This window comes from Acartia tonsa, chromosome 13, assembly GCF_053477335.1.
Source record: "Acartia tonsa isolate MP-2025a chromosome 13, ASM5347733v1, whole genome shotgun sequence".
Classification (NCBI taxonomy): domain Eukaryota; kingdom Metazoa; phylum Arthropoda; class Copepoda; order Calanoida; family Acartiidae; genus Acartia; species Acartia tonsa.
In genome coordinates this window covers 7,328,337-7,336,183 of record NC_137272.1, presented here as the reverse complement: position 1 = coordinate 7,336,183, position 7,847 = coordinate 7,328,337, and positions in this window count along the sequence as shown.

Genomic DNA, 7,847 nt, shown 5'->3' with positions numbered 1-7,847 from the left:
ATTTATTGTGTATCATATCATTGTTATCTTTACAAATAAAAAAGGGATATATATAATTTTTTGTAATTGAATGAAAGATAAAATATCCTATTATATAAAGTAGTAAGCGTTTTTTGTCTGTCCCGAAGAATCTCGCTAACCGCTGAACCGATATTGTTCTCCTTTACAGTGAAGCTTCTTATAGGTCCTGGGAAGGTTTTAAACTATTTTTCGAGAGGGTGTCTTAACCCCCCTCTCCCTCAAAAAATAATTTTTATAACTCTTTGGAAACTCAAATTTAAAATAGGATGAGGTCGACTTTTCCTTCTCCTACCAGTGCAGTGCCCCTAGAGGCTTCTAGGGGCGAAGCCGCTAGTTTAAAACAAAACAGTTACTTTTTTTAGGATAAAACAAATTTCACAACTATTCTTTTATAATTACCATTATAAAAGTTAGCTGTATATCTTTTTAAAAAATATAATCATTTAAAAACTACTTTGTTTTTAAGTGCAGTTACTACCTTACCTCTTTACTCATTAATGTTTTCATTTTATTTTATTTCTAATATCTTATATTATTTTTTGTATATTTTCTATAATTTTTTCATCTTTAACTTCAATATTTTCATGTTTTTCAAAGTTTTTAATAATTACTTTGCGTCTAGCCTATTGCCTAGGTCTTTTTGTCTTAACCTCTTTTCGAGGAAGCTTTGTGTTTATCAAGTGCAAAATTAATTCCTTATCATTAAACCAAAAACAAAGCGCAAATGTCGTCTTTTAGGGCTTTCCTTTCATAATGTGGCGCGGCATAGAGTGTTTGTTTATTTTGGATGCGCACGTTCTTTACTTTTGAATGAGATATGAGAGTGTGAAGATTTCGGAGAACAAAATTGGGCCTATCATTGGTCTCATTGTGTGTGAACGACCCTAGTATATCAGGGATTTGAAACCATAAGAGCTTCAGGTAGAATTTGTTATTTTTATTAAGAAATATGGTGTATAGGACGATTATATGTAGTTTTAAAAAGGCTTTAGCCAGCTAAGCATGAAACTTAATTATGATTAATATATGTTTTAGTAATTTTTATGTGCCTTATTGTTGCATTTAACAATGATTTATTAAACCAAATAATTTTCCTTTAAAGCCAAAGTTTCCAAAGATTTTTACCGTAGAGAAAAATGATTTTTAAAAAGCAAATAAGATTACGTGGTTATAAATAACTGGAATTATGAACTAATTGATATTGTAATTTCAGGTCTTTGAAATAATTTCATCAATAAATCTATATTCAAACCTGCTGTTGAAACTTGATGGTTCCTGGTATTGGGGGTTTGTATGTTCGCCAACTGATCTCGTGAACTTCCCGCTAATTCGGAAGTCAAGCTCAACCAAAGTGTCATGGTTGAGACAATTTCAAAGGACTTGAAGTTTAGGCATTAGCAAATTTCAAAGTATCTGATGAATAGGCGTTAGCATTCATCAAGAGATCAATAGCATCCAGTGAATTATTGATGCAATAAACTGTGACAATTTTTCTGTGAAATAAGTACTTAGTGAATCAATATGCCACTAACCAAAAAGCAGAAAATTGAGCGAGCTATCGCTATTGGCAGTGAAAGGCTAGAAGTTTTTGATGAACAGTTAAAAGTGTTTTATGACAATCTAAAAGCCTGCCAAAGTTTTAGTTCATGTGAAAATGTGAATGTAAAATCAATTCGTGACATTTTTAGTGAGGTCAAGGACCAATCTGACCTAATAAAAAGTCTAAAACCTGCCGTGGAGACTAGTGAGCTGCGCGAGTTCAAGCGTGATTTGGATGAAGCTAGTGAGCAGAAAACTGTTGCAGATAAAGTTTATGCGTCGTTGGAGCAGTGTACAAAAATTCTGTACTGGCTTGACAATGATTCAGATGACGCGAGGTCAAGCACTGTCGCCAGGAACCTCGACGTCATTGAGAAGGTGAAGATGGACATGGGAGTGCTTAAAATTTCCGTGGAGTTGCGCCAAGAAGTACGTGATATGTACCGAAGGCTTAGAGAGATGGAACGTCGTTCATCTAACCTGGATGAGAGTGGGACACCTGCCATGCTCTCCAGAAGTATGTCTGCCGTGGATATTCGGAGTTCCAACCCGCAGTATGGGCGCTGGGACAACAGTTTGTTGCCGTCGTTCGACGGTACTGACACGGATTACCCAAACTTTAAACAGGTCTTTAAAGATCTATGTTCTGGTTATGGATTTGCTGACCAGAGGTTAAGTCTGATGTTGTGTATGGAGAAGGTGATAACCAACCCGGAACTACGCAAGCAAGTGTCAGCGATTAGAGATCATAATGAACAATGGGCGTTTCTTGATCAGATGTTTTTATCAAACACTCGCCGGTTCATGAGGATTTTAACTAAGTTGAACAAGATGAAACCTGTGGATAAACCTGTGGACGTGGTTAGCGCAATTGCTACCTTCAAGAGCATGATGCAGGAGGTAGAAGCCATCGTTGGTTCTGCAGCTAAGGATTACAACCACCTAACTCTCATTCATATTTTTAAAGACAAGTGCCCTGAAAATTTGAGAGACAAAATTATGATGGAGCTAGGTAGCATGAACCAACCAAACATCCCGAAGATTGTTGAACTGCTGGAGAGGACCAGGGGTGCCATGTTGGCCGGTGATATGTCCTATGACAGTGGCGCCGGCAAGAGAAATCGTGACAGAGCTGCCGCCGCGCAAGTATCTGGCCGCAACGACAATAAGAATGGAAAGGCTGGAAAGGACAAGGCTTCCAAGTGGAACAGTGCATGTCCTGTGGAGAGCTGCAAGGAGAAACACCCGATTTTCCGTTGCCTCACGTTTAAGAAGATGGACGTGGTTGACCGAAAGAAAGTTGTCCAGCAGAAGAAATTATGTGAACTTTGCCTATGTGACGGCCATACTGCTGACAAATGTAATAAATCGGATAAGCTTGGTGTTTGTGGTACCAATAATTGTGACAGATACCATTCCAGGTTACTCCATGAGGCTAGTGCTGGTGTGAATACAGTTTACAAGTCAAGTTCTGCACCCAGCCCCTGTACCTTCTTACTTCAGTTAGTTCCTGTTGTAGCACCTGGCGGCGGCACCTGCCACGCCACGGTAATGTTTGACTCCGGGGCAAATTTGCCACTTGTGTCTGAGAAGTTATCCAACAAGTTGAAGCTGAAATCTACCGGCAGATATACAACTATTTCTGTAGCTGATGGCAGTGAGTCTTCCTGCCGCAATGTTGTGTTTTATCTGAAGGATAGGGACGGCAATTTGAGGGAGTTTGAGGCAGCTGTCATGCCTACCCTCGGCGGGGCCAACGAGATGCGCTCGGTCCACCCCGAAACTGCCGCTGAGATATTTAAAATGCCGCCAGAAAGGTTTACATATATTAGTGGAGGCTTAGATATCATCATTGGAAATACACATCCTGACGTGTTTCCATCAACCTACCAGAAAGTGGGCCAGTCTATGTTGTGGCGAACCATTTTTGGTAGCGGTTTTATCTGTACGAGTGCTGATGGTGGAGCTGGAGATCAAAAGTCGGCTTATAAGGCTGTCAGTGTCAGTGGAGGCACTTTGCCAGACTTTCTGACGTCTGAATCGTTTGGCGTACAGCCGCAGGCACTTTGTCCAGGATGTACTGCTTGTCAAGAGTGCAAGGCTATGGCCGACGGCACTACCTGGGACCAGCGTGAGAGGCAGAGGATAATTGAGGCAGGTTTAACACTAGACTTGCAGTCCAACAAGTGGACAGGTCAATATGCTTATATTGAAGATCCTCACACTTTACCCTACAATGAGAGTTTAGCCCGCAAAATTGCTGAAAAGGATCGTGCCAGGATGGTCAAGGAAGGTACCTATGGAATGTATGTGGAGGTATTCAACGACGCCATAAGAAGAGGCGTTTTTCAAAAAGCCACGCCTGAAGAATTGCAGTATGAAGGACCTAAGTCTTGTTCATCAATAGTGGTTGCCTTCAAGGAGGATTCAAGTTCCACACCCATGCGATTGTGTGCAAATAGTTCTCTGACGTTCAAGGGTACCAGTTTTAATAACATAATGCTGGGAGGCCCGCCACCGATGCAGAAGATTTTTTATCATTTGATGCTTTTCCGCGGTTACAAGGTTGGTATAACCGCGGATATCTCCAAGTTTTATAACTCCATCCTGGCCACAGAGTTCGACAGCCAGATGAAGAGAGTTTTATTTTCCCCGACGCCAGATGGTCCACTTGAAATTTACCTGACCAAAGTTGTGAATTTCGGCGAGTTGGCTGCGGGAAACTTGGCAGTTACAGCCCTGAAGTTGACGTCCCGCCTGTTCGGCGGAAAGAGTGAAGCAGAGGTCAAGGAGATGTATGGAGAGGGAAAAATAAACGGTAGTGAAATTGTTGCTAAACCTGAGTTATGGAAGGAGCCACCAATACCTACCTACCCTGATGAGGAATTCAAGTTACCTCAGATTCCAGTTGCAGTCAAGCTTGAGAAGCACAGCTTCATAGATGACGTTATTTCGGGAGCAGGATCGAAGCCAGAAGCCAAGGAGATGATGAAAGAGGCCGACAGAATTATCGGCAAAGGTAGTTTTTCCTTCAAACAAGTCATTTATTCTGGAGATGATTGCCAACCTACCAAGGTTCTTGGGCTGATATGGAAGCCAGCCACCGATGTGTTGTCCATCGCCACAAGAGTCAACCAAGATGGTAAAGTCAAGGGAAGGAAGGTGAAAGAGGATGCTGATTTGTACAACCTCCAGGACGCCTTGGACGAGAATCTGACGAAGAAGATGGTCCACAGGTTCGCCGCCCAAACCTTCGACCCGATCGGGCTTTGCAGCCCTATTCTGTTGAGAATTAAACTTGTCCTGCGGAAAACATGTTTGCTGAATTTGGGCTGGCAAGATTTCATTCCAAAAAGTCTACGGGATGAACTTGTTCAGTCGCTGGAGGACAGAGCTGAGGTCGCTAAATTGGAGTTTGACCGTTGTGTGGTCCCGGATGAACCAACTGGCCTTCCATCCTTGATGATGTTTTCGGATGGGTCATCAGAGGCTTATGCATCTAATGCGTATTTGAGGTGGCCAACTAGACAAGGATTTGAAACGTTTCTGCTAGCCACTAAGTCAAGAGTTGCGCCGGTCAAGTGTGAGTCAATTCCACGCCTTGAGTTGATGGGATGCCAAATGTCCACAAGGTTGGCAAAGTCCGTCAGAGATGCCCTGCCCTTTGATATTATCAGAGTGATGTACTTTACTGATTCATCGTGTGTTTTATCACAAATAGTTTCCAACAGTGCTATGCTGAACACATTTAATTCTCATCGTATTGGAGAAATTCAATCTGCAACCAACAAGGATGACTGGAGGTGGGTCCCGGGGACGCACAACGTTGCAGATTTGGGCACCAGAAGCACCTGCAAGGTATCAGATTTGGGACCAGGTTCCAGGTACAGATTGGGCCCAGAATGGTTGCGCCAGGATGAAAGTGCGTGGCCGGTGAAAACTGCCGAAGAAGTCAAGCAGGTTTTACCCCCAGAGGAGTTGAATACCAAAATGGTTAAGTTATGTTCAATGAAAGTTGCCGGAGAAGCCGCTGAAGATGTCTTTAGGTTAAGCACAGGAGATCATTTGGACAGGCCAAACGTATTATGGCAGCTGTCCTGCAAGTTGCGAAGACCTGGTTGAAGAAGCTAAAGAGCAGACAAGAAAGTAAGACTACAGCCGCTGGTAGTCATGTAGCAGCCGCAGATTCTGTGTACAAGCCGTCTTTGTACAATTTTATGGCGGCGGCGGAACTTTTCATTGTGTCACGAAGCCAAGAAGATGAGTGGATAAATGACGCTAAAGGCAATTATGCGTCATTAAATCCATTAGTGCATGAAGTATCATTGACCTGGCCTGTCGTTGGTCCCGGTGGAAATTATATGACCAGGGAGATGAGGATTCTTAAAATGGTTGGTCGAGGACAGCCAGTCATTGACGCCATTACTGGCGGCCGTAAAATGATATTTGAAGACATGCCAGGTTTAATAATTTTGGAGCCTGGTAATTGGTTAGCTGCTGTTTTTATGAGAGAAGCGCATGTTGAGCTTCACTCTGGTGTCCGTGGAACTTTAGCTGAGAGCCGCCGTTGGTGCTGGATTGTGAAGGCAAGGAGGTTGGCCATCATGGAAGTGAAGAAATGTTGGCCCTGCAGTGTTGAGAGGGCTAAGGAATGTCGTGCTACCATGAAGGACGTGTTACCTGACAAGTTGGTCCCGAGCAGGCCTTTTGAAGCTGTGCAAGTCGACCTGATGGGTCCGCTGGTTACGAGGAGAGCTGCCGCCAAAACGAGGAGTCAGACAGCAACGAAGAAGGTGTGGGTGTTCGTGGTGGTCTGCAGGTTCTCAGGGGCGTTATGGTTAGATGCCTTGGAAAAGTATGATACCAGCAGTATCCTGTTGTCCCTGCGCAAGTTGGAAGCTGTTCATTGTCTGCCGAAGATCATAGTAAGCGACATGGGCACACAATTATCCAGTGCTCGCAAAGTTTTAGAGCAGAAGTTGGGCAGCCAGGTAGAGTTTTCTTGGTCTCAGATCCCGGCCCGAGCCCACTATTATATTGGGCAGGCTGAGAAAATGGTGGGATTAACCAAGAGATTGCTGTCCAAGAAGTTGGTGAATAGTTCTGTTAATTTCAACGAGCTCCTGGTGCTGTTGGCGGAGGTCAGCAAGTTGATGAATAGCAGACCATTGATGATAGAAGCTGCGAACGACGTGGAGAATTGGCGGCTGATCACCCCTGGCCAGCTGCTGGGAAATGTTGACCGCCAGCCGTTGTGCAATGTGGCGATGAAACCGGAGGACCAAATTTCCTCCAGGTTGAAGTTGTTGGAAGACTTGTCTGCCCAGTTTTGGACTGCCTACCGCCAGGAGATCCTACCAAAGATATTACGGATGTCCAAGTGGAAGGATGAGATGGCAGAGCCACTAGCTGACGGAGATATAGTTCTGGTTACGAGTACCAATCCCCTGATGAGATGTTTGAGGATGGGCCGAGTGACGAGAATTGAGGATGGGAGAAAGACTGCAAGAGTCTTGTTCAGACTGACAGATAAATCTCCCCTAGAAGAACATGCTGTATCAGTCAGGCAGTTGTTAAAAATTATGATTAATAATTGATTCTTATTTTATGGAAATTGAGATTTTTTTTAGTAAAAAGCCACATTTTTCATATGCCTATTTTTATGCCTAAAATAAGAATCAAATGAAATGCGATTAAATATTCTTCTATTTCATATGCTCAAATTTAATTTTATTGAGTTTAATTTCTTTTCAAAAGTACAATTCATTTTAAAACTTACCTGAAAAGTTTAACAAAAAGGAATAAATGTGTCGAGGTTGCGTGATTCGATATTTATTCTAAGAAAAAAATCAAGTATTTTTTTAGCAGATTTTTTTAAAATTATATATGAATTTCAATCAAGTAAAACATTTTTATTCAGATCTAGGAATGATTGAAAATTCATATTTAAAGTTTTTTTTTACAAAGAAAAATTGGTATTTTTTTCATAATTTCAATGAAAATTCTAACGAAGATATTATTATTTTGCTATTCTTTAAGTATTAAAAAGTTTTATTGTTGATTAAGATATTACAGTTCTTATTCATTAGGTTTGAAAAACTTTCTGCCCGAGGATTTTGAAAAATTTTTTTCTTTCTACTCTTTTTGATGCTTAACAAATTTAGTTTTAAGTACCTATAAATCTTAATTTTCTTGTCTAAGATTTATTTCGTTTTATTTTTACCATTATTGTTTACATTTACATTTCAACCTGATTTCGTAGGTACTTATTGATTTATTAATAATGA